This window comes from Rattus norvegicus, chromosome X (genome assembly GCF_036323735.1).
Source record: "Rattus norvegicus strain BN/NHsdMcwi chromosome X, GRCr8, whole genome shotgun sequence".
NCBI classification, from domain to species: domain Eukaryota; kingdom Metazoa; phylum Chordata; class Mammalia; order Rodentia; family Muridae; genus Rattus; species Rattus norvegicus.
This window is the reverse complement of record NC_086039.1, coordinates 102494171-102509437: the sequence shown is the minus strand read 5'-3', so window position 1 is coordinate 102509437 and position 15267 is coordinate 102494171. Positions and strand designations below refer to the sequence as shown.

Below are 15267 nucleotides of genomic sequence, written 5' to 3'. Positions count from 1 at the left end.
TGAGTTATTCCCCAAGGTTGGGAATAACAGAGCTACTGCGATGTTTCTATTTATAAAAGGTAAATAAACCATTTTTCAATTCCAAGAGACTTTCTTTGTGAAACCCAACTAACCAAGATCCCTTACTCCAACATTTAGAAAGTAAACGAATCTATAAGGCTGTAGACTTCATCTATGTAAAATGTAAATTTCCAGAAATGTTTCTCTGGCATCTTGAGAGCTTAACAAAGGTATCATCTTAAGTTGTAATCATTTGCTTAAAGAGGGGCTAAGGAGTTCTATTATTCCTTTGTTTTGACGTGATGAACTAAAACAACGACCTCAATTTGCAAATGAATTTAGGATGAGCTGAAATGAAAAGAAAAAGAGTGCTGTTCTCTTATAAGAGAAACAAGATACAATAAAATCTGAAAGACATGTTTTATACTGGTTCAAAACTGCTCTATAATGTGTGCCAAATGTCCTACTTTATATTAGATAAAAATTAGAGGAGGCCATTGTTTTGGAGTGTAAGCTCTTGCATGAAGCCCTGACAGAGCACAATAAATATCAAAATATTGCTACTCCTACTGAAGCGAGTTATCTGACCTTCCAAAACTGAAAGATAACAGTGCAGTCTCTCAAACAGGCCAGTTACAGTAGGCATGATAATGAAGTCCTCCCTGTTTCCAATCTTTAGCCACCAAAGTAACCTGAAGTAACCGACAGTTAACAAATCAGTGCATTTTCTTTCGTTCTCTCTATATATCTTCTGTCAAAGGACCTTGGAACAGCTAACCCAGTTTGTTATTTATGTATGTTTTCTTCAATTTCTCTTTGTTTACCAATCCTCTGTTCACGTCATTGAAGCATTTATTTGCTCCATGAAACGAAGCATTGCCTGATTCAAGCATCACAAAGCCGCTTAAAGACCTTTAAGATTAAATTTGCTGTATTCTGCTATTTATTTGACAGCAGTCTCATCCAGATTGCCTATGCACACATAACTTAAGTATGCTTATTAAATAATCAAACAATAATTTTCTATGCTTTAAGAGAACATTCTGTGTCCTCAGAATTTGTATCTCTTGAATATGATGGATACCTATAGATATGAAACAGAATAAATCACGTTAGAAGTCAAAAGCCTAGGCAATGTATGTAATATCTGCTTGTCAGGACTTGGAAGCAGCTAGAAGCATGAATTTACATGCAAACTAAATCCCAGGTAAAACACCAAATTAGAAGCCAAATCCCAGGTAAAACACCAAATTAGAAGGAAAAGACAGAACTGTAAGCTATGTGGAATGGAGCAAACCTGGCCACAAGCACAGAGAGACACGTCAAGAAGGTAGTCAGGTAGAGTCAGCATTTCTTCCAGGGTCAAAGTGGGCAAGGCAAAGTAAAAACATCAGAGAATTACTCTCTGAAATGAGGGAACAATATGTACAAAGTTGTCCTGGCCAGAGGATTCATGAATATTCTCTGACTAACCATAGGACTGTCTAAGAGCACTAGAAAAACATAAGGGAAAGTGGTGACTTCCATCAGCAAAGTGACAGTATTTCTATTCTACTAAAACTAACTCCAGCTAGTCTTTCACTTTTTGGTAATTTTAGGATGAGTAATTTCAACAAGCAGCATCTGCTACAATCTGAAGACAATTCTAGCTTACTTAATTCGACTTTGAGATCTGTTAAAATATGCTAACTGTCTATAGTGAAAATGACATAGCTGTTTGTAAAGGATAAATTCAATTTTTACACATAAAACTATTGATGGTATATAATTTTTAAAATTTAACTAGAATATACAGGTAGCCCACACCATATTTGTATATTACCTATGCATCTGTTTGATGGTTTACTGTCTTTTACCAATTATTCAATATTTTCAATTTCTTCTTTCTGTAGATGCAGAAAATTCACCAAAGATCTAGCTGTTGTATCATTCACCCCTGCATGTTTTAGAAATTCTACTTTGTTGTCCTTTAAATAACAAACAATAAGACTAAAAAAGAAAAACAATGAGTTACTTCACGTTACCCATTTCCCTCAGGGTGTAAGCAAGGCATTCTCCAATCTCACACTGCATTAGAACTGCCCAGGTACTTTCAGAGATACAGAGATTTTCTTTTAATTGATCATGGTAGGTACAGACACAAAATATTGCCCAAAATTCCAAGTGAGTGTAATATGCATACAGAATTGAGACTCCACCATGAACACACACTAGAAACCAGACTACCCGAACTTGAATCTTGGCTCTGTCATTTATTCCTCATGTAGGCAAAATAGTTAAAACTCTCTGCTTACCTGAAAAAAAACCCTGTGTATGTTAGTAACAGCTATCTCTTACAGTTGCATAAGATTAACCCAATATATATACCCTATGTATAGATATAACGTAGTACAAAGTTTCTTCTGTCCTCAGGTGAGCACTGCAATCCTGAGTCTGGTAGCAGCTCCCCGGGGATTCAGCATCTGTAATAAAGTGCAGCCAAACATATATTACATTTAATAATAAATTACTTACAAAGGTAATTTTGAAACATTTCTTCTCTAGAAAATGCATACACTTGAATATATGGGATCTACTTTCTGAAAACAGGAACTTAAAGTTAGCTGACCTTTAAAATCACCATCCCGAAGAATGACAATGTACTTAAGCTGAAACTTTTTTTTTTTGCTTGTGCCACATAGAAGAGCATCTTGAGGTACAAGGAGGTTCTGGATTTTCAGCAAGCCACATTTATTTTAGTATCTGTCCTCAATGCATATGCTAACCTGGCATAATTTGTGAAAGATCAGATGATGGATTACGGATGGTAGAATGGGGCGATGTAATTAACGGGCAGGTAGTGCGACATTCGGGTATTGTACACATACACTCAGAAATGGAAAGTGCTTCTCTTATAGGAAGGAAAAATGATAGCAAAAGGTTAAAGAAGTAAAAGGCAAGTTCAAAAAGATCTCATATATGAAAGTATGTAATGAAATCCTATCTTTCTTTGTCTATAAAACAGAAATTAAAATGTACACAGGTAAAATATTAAAAGAAATGTTAAAACATTTGAGGTATTGTTTCTGGCACTTAGGTTCTCAAATTCTCAGCACATGTTCTTTGCATATCATCATTTCCCCCAGGTCACTCAGGAGAATGGAGATTAGTAGAGATTGGGGAAATTCAGTGTATTTTGTTAAATCCAATGCCCTATCTCTTGTGCCATAATATAAATAAAGACTACATAGATTCTCTGCTTCTGCTGAAAGCGAGAAGCCTAGGAAGTCTGATTGGTCAACTCTGGTGGTAAATGGTTAGCATATTGGCATTTTTGCAAGACCATTTTGGTTATCTCTAAAGATACTATGGCTTTTTCCCCCTACTTCTTTCTTATTCTGAGCCATTACCAGAATTGTTCTTAATGTCACGTTCACAGCAAAGCAGTTTTGGTTTTTTGTTTTGTTTTGTTTTTATTTGTCTGATTTTTTCCTTTTGATTCAGGGTCTTACTATTTGCTCTGTCCACCCTGCAACAAATTTTGTAGACCAGGCTGGCCTTGAACACAAAGATCTGCCTGCCTCTGCCTTCTGAGTGCTGGGATTAAAGGCATCTGTCGCCATACTGGGCTGCAAAGTTGTTTTGTTTTGTTTTAACCCCATCATATTGCTTCAAATTATTCCACTTTATATCCAGGAGCCAGTTACCAAGCCACATTTTGAGGTATTTATTCTGTGTATGGATTTGTGTCTTATTTTGCTTAAACTACTAATACCACAGTCTGAACAATTAAACAATGAAATGTAATGCCCCACAGCCCTGGGAAGTCTGTGGTGAATGTGCCAGTAGATTTGGTATTTAAAGAAGGCTCATCCAGCACTGAATCCACCTTCCAGCTGTTTCTTCACATGGCAGAAGAGCAAAGGGGGGCAAAAGCTATATTAAGCCTCTTTTATAAGGACACTGATGTCATCTGGTTGCTTGCAAAAATTCCTCTTTTTAATACCAATGAGAATTTGGTTTTAGTGTATTAATTTGAAGGGACACACGCATTCAAATAAAACAAATGTTGAAGAATTTGTAGACATAATTTTTGGCAACATACTTCCTTTTTTATATTGGCAACACTCACCCTTTTATCCTACTAATATCTCATAAGAAATACACAAGCACACACTATTACCTTAAAATTGTTTGGTTACCATTATTAAGTTTCCATTGGTATTTCTAAGAATTGAATAAAGTATGGTCATTGTGCTTTGGGAACCCCAGGGGGTATCGGCTGACTCTGTACCAGGTTCTACGCTTGGTCCTTGAAAAAATTATTTCAATTCTCTTCTACAATTTTGCTGTATAGTGTTATCATTTCTACTCACTAGATGGCAGTCTTGGGTAATATAGTAACTATTGAAAGACTTGCATTGCAATCTGTGTCCTTGTATATAGCCAATCTTACTGCCATTAGGATTGCTCGGGAACCTCTGGTGTAAATATTGGAACTGACTACAGAAGTCATCTATACTGTGCGCTTGAATGCTTAATGTGGAGGATTATTAATAAATAAGGAGGGTGGTGTGTGCTAGTAGGGTTTGCTGAATGAGGGGGAGGCAGGAAGATCATAATTTGAGACCAGCCTGGGCTATATATTTGAGCTTGGCATAGAAGCATGCATCATTAATTCCAGCACTCTGGAGACAGAGGCATGTGGATCTCTGTGAGTTTGAGTTAGCCTGCTCTACATAGATATTTCCAGGACAGCCAGGACTACATAGAGGGACATCCTCTCAAAAGCAAACAAATATATATATATATATATATATATATATATATATATATATATATATATATGTGTGTGTGTGTGTATATATATGTGTATATATATATATATATAGGCTAGTTTATATTTTACTTCCTAGTACTTTAAGGAAAGACAGAAATACAGCTCATTACTTCATTGTTATTTGAGTATAGAAAAGGGCCCCCAGTTGTAAACATATGGATATATACACATGTATATGTGTATAATAGGAGATCGGTTCGTGCCCTTAAGCAATGGATACATGTTGATTTGATGGAGACTTGGTTTAACTGTCATGGAATGTTATGTTAGTCTGTATTCCATTTTGTATTAAAGCAACAACTTTAATTCTGGGTGCACTAACTATTTTAACATATATTTTATAAAGGTGAAACCAGTAACATAACCAAATGAGGTCTCAACTCTTGCTAATAATTAACACTGGGTGCTTTTTTTGTGTCAACATATTCAATATCATGAACCAGAGGGTGTTTAATGAAGATAACTCACCTAAACCCCATATTACATTTCTGTGCAATTATAATAGGTTTTTGAGAAACAAAGTAGATGAAACCTTGCTGATGTGAGGTAAAGGTGATAGGTGATTGGTCAGGTTTATAAAAGTTGTCGAAGTTCATGGGTTGGTCCTATCAGAAAGGTGTCCTGAATTCATGTTAGTGGCCTCTCTGGCAGTCAAAATACTTGTTCTTTGCTAAGTCCTATTTCACATTTCAGCAAAATTTTCTAGATACAGGAGAGACAGTAGCCTGGCCCATTTTCAACATTCAGTAGTTTCCGAATTAATTATTAGAGTTGGTAAGAAAGAAAATGATATATTTTAACCTTTTTCTCTTGTGTTTTTCCATCCCCATGGCTTCTTGTTATGTAGTAGAAATTTTCCTGTGGTGTTCCAAAAGCGATGGTATAAAAGATGATGGTACAAAAGACTAGAGCACAATGCTAGACTTCCTAGACAGATAAATGCACTCAAGAAATACATGCTGTTTTCACTCAGCCATGACCTCCATAGTGACTGTTATTGGTGATTTGCTTTGTGTACTTGGGTTTTATATTTCTTTGCACTTTAGTAGACAGCTAATAATAACTGGATGGTGTCAACTGATCGCATTATTCTTTCTATTCATTGCTTACTACGTCTTATGCAGTCTAGTGAGCATTAGTACACAATACAAATCCAGTTCCATGCTTTCTCTCCCACACTACCTGTACCCAATACCCCAGTCATTCCTTCTGCAGTATTCAGACCATTTTGTTAAGTCATTTTCCACCACCTGTAAATTTACAAACATTTTACTTTTGCTTTGTAACAAAGGAAATGGCCAGATGCTCTGGCCTTCATCTTGTACCCTCATGCTGAACAAAATCATCCACATATCAGGTTTGCTTATTTTCTATTCACTGAGATCTCAGGCTCCAGTGTAAGAATTGATAATGTGGGACTCTGGTCCACTCTGCCCCCTAGTCTTCCTTGCACTTTGTAATGCTGCACACACCAATCTTAGAAAGAAAGAAATGAACGAAAGAAAGAAAGGAAGGAAGAAAAAAGAAAGGAAGGAAGGAAGGAAGGAAGGAAGAAAGAAAGAAAGAAAGAGAAAGAAAGAGAGAGAGAAAGAGAGAGAGAAAGAAAGAAAGACATCTTACAGCATCTTACAGTCAGTTGTCATTGGGCCCATTCAAACAGATAATATTGTTGGTTTTAAAAGGATTCAATTTATAGTGGTAGTTTTCTGCCCTGTACTAATTTTTGCCAAAGGATCAAATGTTATCTCTATTAAGGCCCACTCCTAACTCATGTCTAATTCTTTACTGTAGATAGCATGCCCTTGTTCCAGACCATCAAAGATTAGGTTGTAAATTTTCTGTGATACTGATCACAAATGACATGGAGAGTCTGTTCCCTCCATCTATATTCTAATATCATAAGAGCCTTTAGATTTAAATCAGTGGTTTTCTACCTATGGGTCGAAACCCCTTTGGAGGATATCTCATTATCAGATATCCTGCATACCAGATATTTATATTACAATTCATAATAGTAGCAAAATTATAGTTTTGAAGTAACAGTGAAATAATTTTATGGTTGTAGGTCAGTACAGCATGAGGAACTAAATTAAAAGGTCATAGCATTAGGAACCTTGAACACCACTTCAATAAATTATATGGTCCAAATAGCAGGGTACTTTCATCCCAGTTTGGACATGCTACAAGGCTTCTTCCTGATTTTGGACTTACTCCAAGCTGGAATACTTCCATGCCACTCACTCAGTCAAGGTAGCAGAGCAACAATTGCAACTTACAGCATTTACCCTCACCAAAAAGAGGTCTAGGTATGCTGTTTCCTACTTAGTGGTGGATAACACCAGAATGCTATAATATGCCCTGTGGGTTTTCATTGTTGTCCCAGTATATTCTCAAAACTACTGGACCCCTCCCAATTTCACTGACATGAATCTCTAATAGTTGTCTTCCTCCCATGTGCCAGGGCTTGAGTGTAACTCTCCTTTCTCATTTGGTCCAATTGTTGATGTTATCTGCATAGTGGATCAAACTGCCCTTCAGAATATCGGTATGATCTACATCTGTGTGACAAAGCAGGAGTGTTACTATATCCCTTGGGCAGAGCCATCAATTATTTATGCTGTCTAAGTAACGTGAATGTAATTTACTCCTGTTTGTTTTTCATGGAAAATAATTTCATTAGATTGGTGACTACATATCATGTATCTGAATCATGTTTATTTCTTTTAGCACAGATACATGTAGTACAGACATGGTAGTTGTTTTGAGTGTTGGGTAATTCTCTCCTTTATCATAAAAACGTGGGATATTTTTTATGGTCTAGACTGACTAACTAAATTGGAAAATAATTGGCATCATTTTCTACGCATCATCAACTCTTTAAGGATGGCACGGGTTTCTTTTGTTCTCCACAGAATTTTATATAAGTATGTATTATTGCTGTGTGTTTTATTGTCTTGGCTACAGTAGCATATTGACAATTTCCACTTTCAGGTATTTCCAGAATCAGAACAAATTTTTCTTCACAGATTAAGAATGTGCTGATTGGCATTAACTGTCACCTTGATATAACCTAGAATCACTTGGGAAGAGTCTTAATAAAGAATTATCTAGATCAGGTTGGCTTGTGGGCATGTCTTTGGGGAACTGTCTTGATTGTTACCTGATATGTGTAGACCCAGTCCACTATGGGCAGCACCATTTCCTAGGCTAGGCACTGAACTGAATTAGTTTAGAAATCAGGCAAGCAAGGACCCATGTATTTTTTCTTTCCCTGCTCTTGATAGCTGATATGTATCCTTTAATTTTCTTCCTTGACTTCCACACCATAATGGACTATGCATTTTGTCAGGGTATTTATTTGTCACAGCAACAGAAATTAAAGAACACTGCTCTACAGTCAGATTCTCAGCACAGGGACATGTAAGTTAAAGGAAAGTATTCCGTATACTTAAGAGTAACCAGTAGGATTTTCTGCAAATTTTGTGATGTTTATAAACATGGAAAAATTTGGAATAGATTTGTATACTAAACATATTAAGGTATTTATTTCATACTTTTCTCTAATCTTGTGTGTGTGTGTGTGTGTGTGTGTGTGTGTGTGTGTGTGTGTGTGTGGTCAGGGTGAGAATCAGAAAATAAAAATGAGATTATATGAAAATGTATACTAAGAGACTAATCAGGTATAAGAAGATATGAAGACATATTTTGAGGGGTTATTAAATTATTTTATTTACATTCCAAGTGTTGTTCCCTTCCTGTTCCCCCTCCCAGAGTTCTTCACTCCCCACCCTTTGCCTCTGAGGGGGATGGTGCTCCCGCATCTACGCACCCCCCTCACCCACCCACCACCACCTCAGCTCCTGCCCCCAGTATCCTCCTTCCCTGGGGCATCAAGTCTCTACAGGATCAGGTGCATCTTTTCCTACTGAGGCTAGACAAGGCAGTTCTCTGCAATGTATGTACTGGGGACCATGGACCAGCCCATGTGTGCTCTTTGGTTGGTAGCTTAGTCTCTGGGAGCTCTGCTGTGTCCAGTTTAGTTGACACTGTTTGTCTTCCTATGGGGTTGCCATTCCCTTCAGCTCCTTCAATCCTTCCCCTAACGATTCCATAGGGGTCCCCGACCTCAGTCCAATAGTTGGCTGTATCTCCAATCTGTCTCAGTCAGCTGCTGGAACCTCTCTGAGGGCAGCCATGCTAGGCTCCTGTCTGTAAGTACAACATAGGATTAGTAATAGTGACTGGGTTTGATCCCTGTGCATGGGATGGATCCCAAGTTGGGCCGGTCTCTGGATGGCCTTTCCTTCAATCTCTGCTTCATTTTTTGTCCCTGAATTTCCATTAGACAGGAACAATTTTGGGTCAAAAAAGTTTTAGATGGGTGGGTGGTCCTTTCCCTTCACTTTCTATCTACTGGAGGTGGTCTCATCAGGTTCTATCTCCTCACTGTTGCATATTTTGGCTAATGCCATCCCCATTGAGTTCTGTGAGCCTCTCACCCCAGATCTCTGGGACTGGCTAGATATTCCTTCAGCTTTCCCCCCAACCTTGCACCTGCATATTTCCATCATTCTCCTTGCCCTCTGGGCTTCTCTCCTGTCTCCCCCCATATCTGATCCTGCCTCCCCTTTCCCCTCCCTTTCCCCTCTCCCACCCAGGTCCCTTTTCTTCTTCTGCCTCCTGTGATTATTTACTTCTCCCTTCCAAGTGGGATTGGAGCATCCTCACTGGGGTCTTCCTTCTTGTTAAACTTCATATGGTCTATGGAGTGTACCATGGTTTTCTGTACTTTTTGGCTAATACCCACTTATCAGTGAGTACATACCATGCACATCCTTTTGGGTCTGGGTTACCTCCCTCAGGATGATATTGTCTGGTTCTATCCATTTGCCTGCAAAATTCATGATGTCCTTGTTATTAATAACTAAATAGTATCCCATTGTGTAAATGAACCCAACACAGAAAATAAACTTCAGACCAATTTCACTTATGAAGATATTATTTTTATAAAAAGTTCTCAATTATTAGGTTGCAGCTATAGTAAATGCCATTTGGTGTGATAGTTAACTTGGCAAAGTGCTTGCCATATCATCCTGAGAGCCTGAGTTCGATTCCCAGAATCCACACACACACACAAAGCTAGCAGTAAGTCCAGCAGTAAGGATGTAGAGACTAGTGGATCCCTGTGGCTTAACCAGCCTATTCTCAGTGAGCTTCTGGCTAGGGAGGCATAGTGTTTTTAATAAAGAGTGGTGAGTGTGCCTGAGGAAGGATACCTGAAGTTGTTCTCTGGTCTCTGTACATATGTGCACATGTATGCTCCCATATACATAAAAAAGCACAATATAACTAACTTATTTTTAAAAACTATTTTGCCTATGAATGTCTGTACACCACATGTGCCCCTTGTGCCTGTGCAGGCCAGGGGAGGGAGTCAGATCCCTGGGAACTGGATACAGGTGTTTGTGAGCTGCCATGTGGGGGCTGGGCATGAAACCCAGGTTCTGTGGAACAGCAGCTGGTGCTCTCAACTGCTGAGTCGCCTCTCTAACCCTCCTACTTTATTTTATTTTGTAAAAATATTATTTACTATTCTATGTGAATCAGGGTTTTGCCTTCATGTATGGCTTTGTGTTATGTGTGTGCACCGAGGCCAGAAGAGAGTGTTGGATCCTCTGGAACTGGAATTACAGATGGTTGTGAGCCACAGTGAGGGTTCTGGGACTTAAATCTCTAGAAGAGCAGTTAGTGCTGTTAAATGTCCAGCCGACTCCTCTATACTGCTATATGTTAATTAAATAGATATCCCAAACCGCCAATGTCAATAAATATACATTTAATTTCATTAAATATACATGTCTATAAATATACATTTCATATAATTAATATGCATGTAATATTATATAAATATATTAAATATACATGTCAATAAATATACACTTCTATAACTTCAACTCCTAACCAGGTACATCCTATGATATCACATTTTATCTATTACCTATTTTTCAAACTGAAAAAAGGTGAGAATTGAATTTACCTCTGAACTGCAACTTACCATATATTTTCTTTACTTTTAGATATATTTTTGTGCATGTAATTCAAATGGTATAGCTGCATGTCTTTTTTTGTTGTGCTGTTCAGTGCTGAATCATATTATACTTAATGCTAGGTCTAACTGCCCTCCACCCAAAAAGTCATGTGCTGAAACTTAATTGACAATGTGACAGTATTGAGAAGTGGCACTGTGGGCTGGAGAGATGGCTCAACAGGTAAGAAAACAAACTGTTCTTCCAGAAGACCTGAGTTCAATCTCCAGAACCCACTCATGACCTGTAATTTCAATTCCCATGTATCCAGTCATTGCCCTCCTTTGGTTCCCATAGGTACCACACACATGATGTACAGATATATGGGCAGGCAAAACACATATGCACATAAATTTGTTTCTAGTTTTAAAAAAAGAAGTGGCACCTTTAGAAGGTAATTAAATTATGAGAACAATACACTTAGCAGGGCTTGAAGGCAAATGCCTACAAAAAGAATGCATGTGCACATGTATACCACATATACACTATACACACATATACACACACTTTAATATATATACAAATATATAAATATATAATGTATAAAATATATTATATCATATATTTTATATATTATATATTGCATATTATATAATGTATTATACTATAATATCTATCTATATCTATCTATATCTATCTATCTATATCTCCTTGAAAGAACTCAGTATCTTCCATTCTTCTACTGTGAGGACATAATATCCATTCTTTTTTTTTTTTTTTCCGGAGCTGGGGACCGAACCCAGGGCCTTGCGCTCGCTAGGCAAGCGCTCTACCGCTGAGCTAAATCCCCAACCCCATAATATCCATTCTTTAATCTTCTTTTATCCTATCTGCCTGGCTAGACCCCAAATACCAGTTTCTTGATGTAGAAATCCAAGCCTTTAGAAAAAAATAAGAAAAAAAAGTATTTCCTTTCTTCTTTGCTTCCTTTCTTTTGAGGCAGGGTGTCACACTGTATGTAGGTTAGCAATCCTCCTGCCTCAGCTTCTAGGATTTCAAAGTTCTAGGATTTCAAACCCAGGTCCTCAACTTGGGTTATACATTGTTTTGTAAATTATTTAGCAGCATAATACATAAGCCATTTTATGCATTGTCATTTGTATAATCTTAATGTGTATATTTGACTTTTTTCCAATGTTATTGAACAACTTTACATGTTTCTATCACTTATTACACTGGAACAATTTGTTGATAAAATTAAGCATTTCTATTCTATCCACTCACATTAATTTGTGTTCTTTTCGGCTCTGACCTTTAATGGCTGAGACATCTCTCCAGAACTGTGTTTATTTGTTTTATGTGTACAAATGTTTTGCTCACATGCATGTCTGAACACCAAATGTGTGCCTGGCTCCTACAGAAGTCAGAGAGAGTGTTATTCCCTGGCTTTAGAGTTAGAGACCATTGTGAGCTGCCATGTGGGTCCTGGAACCTAAACCCAAGTTGGCTGCAAAAGCACCAGGTGTTGTGTAGAGGAGAGCAGCATTAACTAGAGAGAAATAGGATAGGTTATCTGGAAGAAATGCACTATTATGTAAGTTTTAAGGGGTGTGTAAACACTTCTAATACGGGAGGACCTGGGTCATTTCGATAAGTGATAAAACATTGAAAAACTGCCACACTGTGAAATAACATGATCCTCACAGGAATCTGTAAGATTTAGTATTGTTCACTCCTTTAGTAAAAGAGAAAAGAGGTGAGGACAATGAAGGGGGACGAGAACATTAGTAATTTAAAACCGTGTCTCTAACTTTGCCTAAGCAAGCAAACGTGATGACTGACAGCCCTACAGAAACAAGTTGGAGGGATGGACACAGAGGAAACATGATCAGGGACAGATGCCAGAGCTCTGAAATAAGCAGTGAAGATGTGCCTAGAAAGGAGAGCAAACACAAAAGACGTTTGCTGAGTTTGTCTCTGAACAAGGAAATAGAAGGAGTTTGTTCACTATTGCCTGTGAATAACTACAGCCTCACACAGCAGTGTGGATGTCACTTAAAAGCGAAATGTTAACTAAATGAATAAAGTCCCAGAATTCTATCCAAACTTTGGTGAATTTTGTAAGCAATCAAACTAAAGAATATACTATTCATTCACAATGTAAAGATGGTTACATTAATTCTTAGTTACTTTTGCCAAGAAATTTTATAATTGCAGACCAACTTTAGTATTATTGAAAGTCCTTAAAGGTTTTAAAATAGTGTTTTTTAATTCTATGAGAATTTCATATTTATCATATTTGCCTCTTATTCCTCCCTTAAGTCCTCCCAGATGTGCTGCCTTCTTCCTACTCTCTTGTCCTCATGTCCTCATGTCCTCTTTTTGCTTGTTTGTTTTAAAACAACCCAATGAGTCTAATTTGTGCTGCTCATATGTTCACGGTAGTGGAACCATCTGCTGGAGTATGATGGGTCTAGCAGAGACCACAGCCTTAAAGAAAATTGACCCTCCTTTCTCCCAAAGCTTTCAACTTATCAATAGCTACTCAGCTGGGGTTGGGGCTCTTAAAGTCCCTTCACCGATGCTGGAATGGGATTGTCTTGATTTTGTACAGATCCTGTGAAGGCGGTGAGTTTATGTATGTAATAGCCCAGTTGTATCCAACCTCTGGCTCTTACAATCCTTCCATCCCCTCTTCTTCCATGGAAATGTGATACAAATGGTCCATAGGTGGCTCAACATTCCACAGACACTTCTGCACTTTTTGACCACTTGAGAGTGTCTTCATTAATGTCCAGTTATTTACTGCACAAAGAAACTTCTTTCATGTCTGAGAGCTGCACTAAACTGTGGGTTTAGTGACAGGGATTTAGAGGGCAGTTTGTAGTTACATCCATTTAGCAAAACAGTAGCAGGTTCGCCCCGCAGCTATGGATCCTTGGGTAGATTTACAATACTGGGTGTTTCCTTTTTTTCCCCAACATCCAAAGCTTTTATTTTTAATTTTTTTTTCTTTTCTTTTTTTTTTCGGAGCTGGGGACCGAACACAGGGCCTTGCGCTTGCTAGGCAAGTGCTCTTGCTAGGCAAGCTAAATCCCCAACCCCCCAAAGCTTTTTTATTAACAGTAAGAGTCAGGGTTAGTTTTTGGAGCCTCGGCTGGCCCTTCGGCCTCTGGCACGCTCGAACTTCTAGCCCTTGGAATGGACTTAGGGTTTGGTGTGGCTGTGTGGAGTTCCTGGGGCCTTGCCAAAGTGTCTGTACACCTCTCGGCCCTTCCGAGGACCAGACAAGACCACAGTGCCCCGGCCCTTGGGAGACTCCAGAGCTAGCTGGTCGAAGGTCAGGATCTTACACCCCCCCACCCCACCCCCAGCCTTGAGGATCCGACTTCTGGCCGGCTACTCACTCTCAGTGCACACACCTTCAGCTTGGGCACTTCCAGAATTCGCACATCATCTGTGACCGTCCCCACAACCACAGCAGTTTTGTTCTCCCACAGGAAGCTTCATCTTCTGGATCATTTGGGACAGGGACAGAGGTGGCTGGTTAGTGCAGCTCATAAATAACCTTTTCAGCACAACCTGATTGAAGGTGGAGTTGGTCCGTCTGGCCAGAAACCTGTACAGCTTGACTAGCAGCCACAGGTAGATGTCCTGGCTCTTGAGCTCCTTGCGCCGAACCTTTTGGTCCTTGTGGTGGCGAATGTCAACACCCATGATGGCATCTCCTGCTCGGCCAGGTCCAGAAAGCGGGTGTTTCCTTTTAAAACAGATTTTCGTTTGTTTGTTCTTGGAGACAGGGTTTCCTCTTTATGACAGCCCTGGCTGCCCTGGAACTCACTCTGTAAGCCAAGCTGGTCTTGAACTCATGAAGATTCACCTATCCCTGCCTCCTGAGTGCTAGGATTAAAGAAAGGCACATGCCACTACCGCCTGGCTTTAAAAGAGATTTTTAATATAAGAACCCTTACAGAGTTTTATGAATAACTGATGGGAATAGCTAATAGAATATAAGTAGTAATTTATTTGAAAGTGAAAATGAATTTCTTTAATATAAATGTAGCAGTAAATTAATTGGGTAGCTGTATTTCTTTACCTTATGTTAGTCCCTGATAACCACACAGAGACACCAAGATTTATTTAAAATTACACCTCAGTAGCTGAGCTATTAAATTATCTGTCTTTACTTGCTATGCTAATCTGGTTTCTTCCAAGTACCATCCCTTGAGTCTTTGCATATTATTACTGATCTGGATGTTGGGGCTCCAGGTGTGTTTCCAGATCTCTCTCTCTGGACTCCTTCCTCATGGCTCCAACTCCTCCATCCTTCTCACTGATCTGAATCAAACTCCATCTCTCTCTCTCTCTCTCTCTCTCTCTCTCTCTCTCTCTCTCTCTCTCTCCCTCCCTCCCTCCCTCCCT

General features: G+C 38.7%; 1 protein-coding gene and 1 pseudogene across 2 annotated transcripts in view; one reads left to right on the top strand and one right to left on the bottom strand.

Moving 5' to 3' along the window:
• Positions 1-15267, top strand: part of Zmat1 (zinc finger, matrin-type 1) — a 59198-nt gene that overhangs the window by 11381 nt on the left and 32550 nt on the right. The window lies entirely within an intron of this gene.
• On the bottom strand, positions 10968-15227 carry Rpl18-ps16 (ribosomal protein L18, pseudogene 16; annotated as a pseudogene).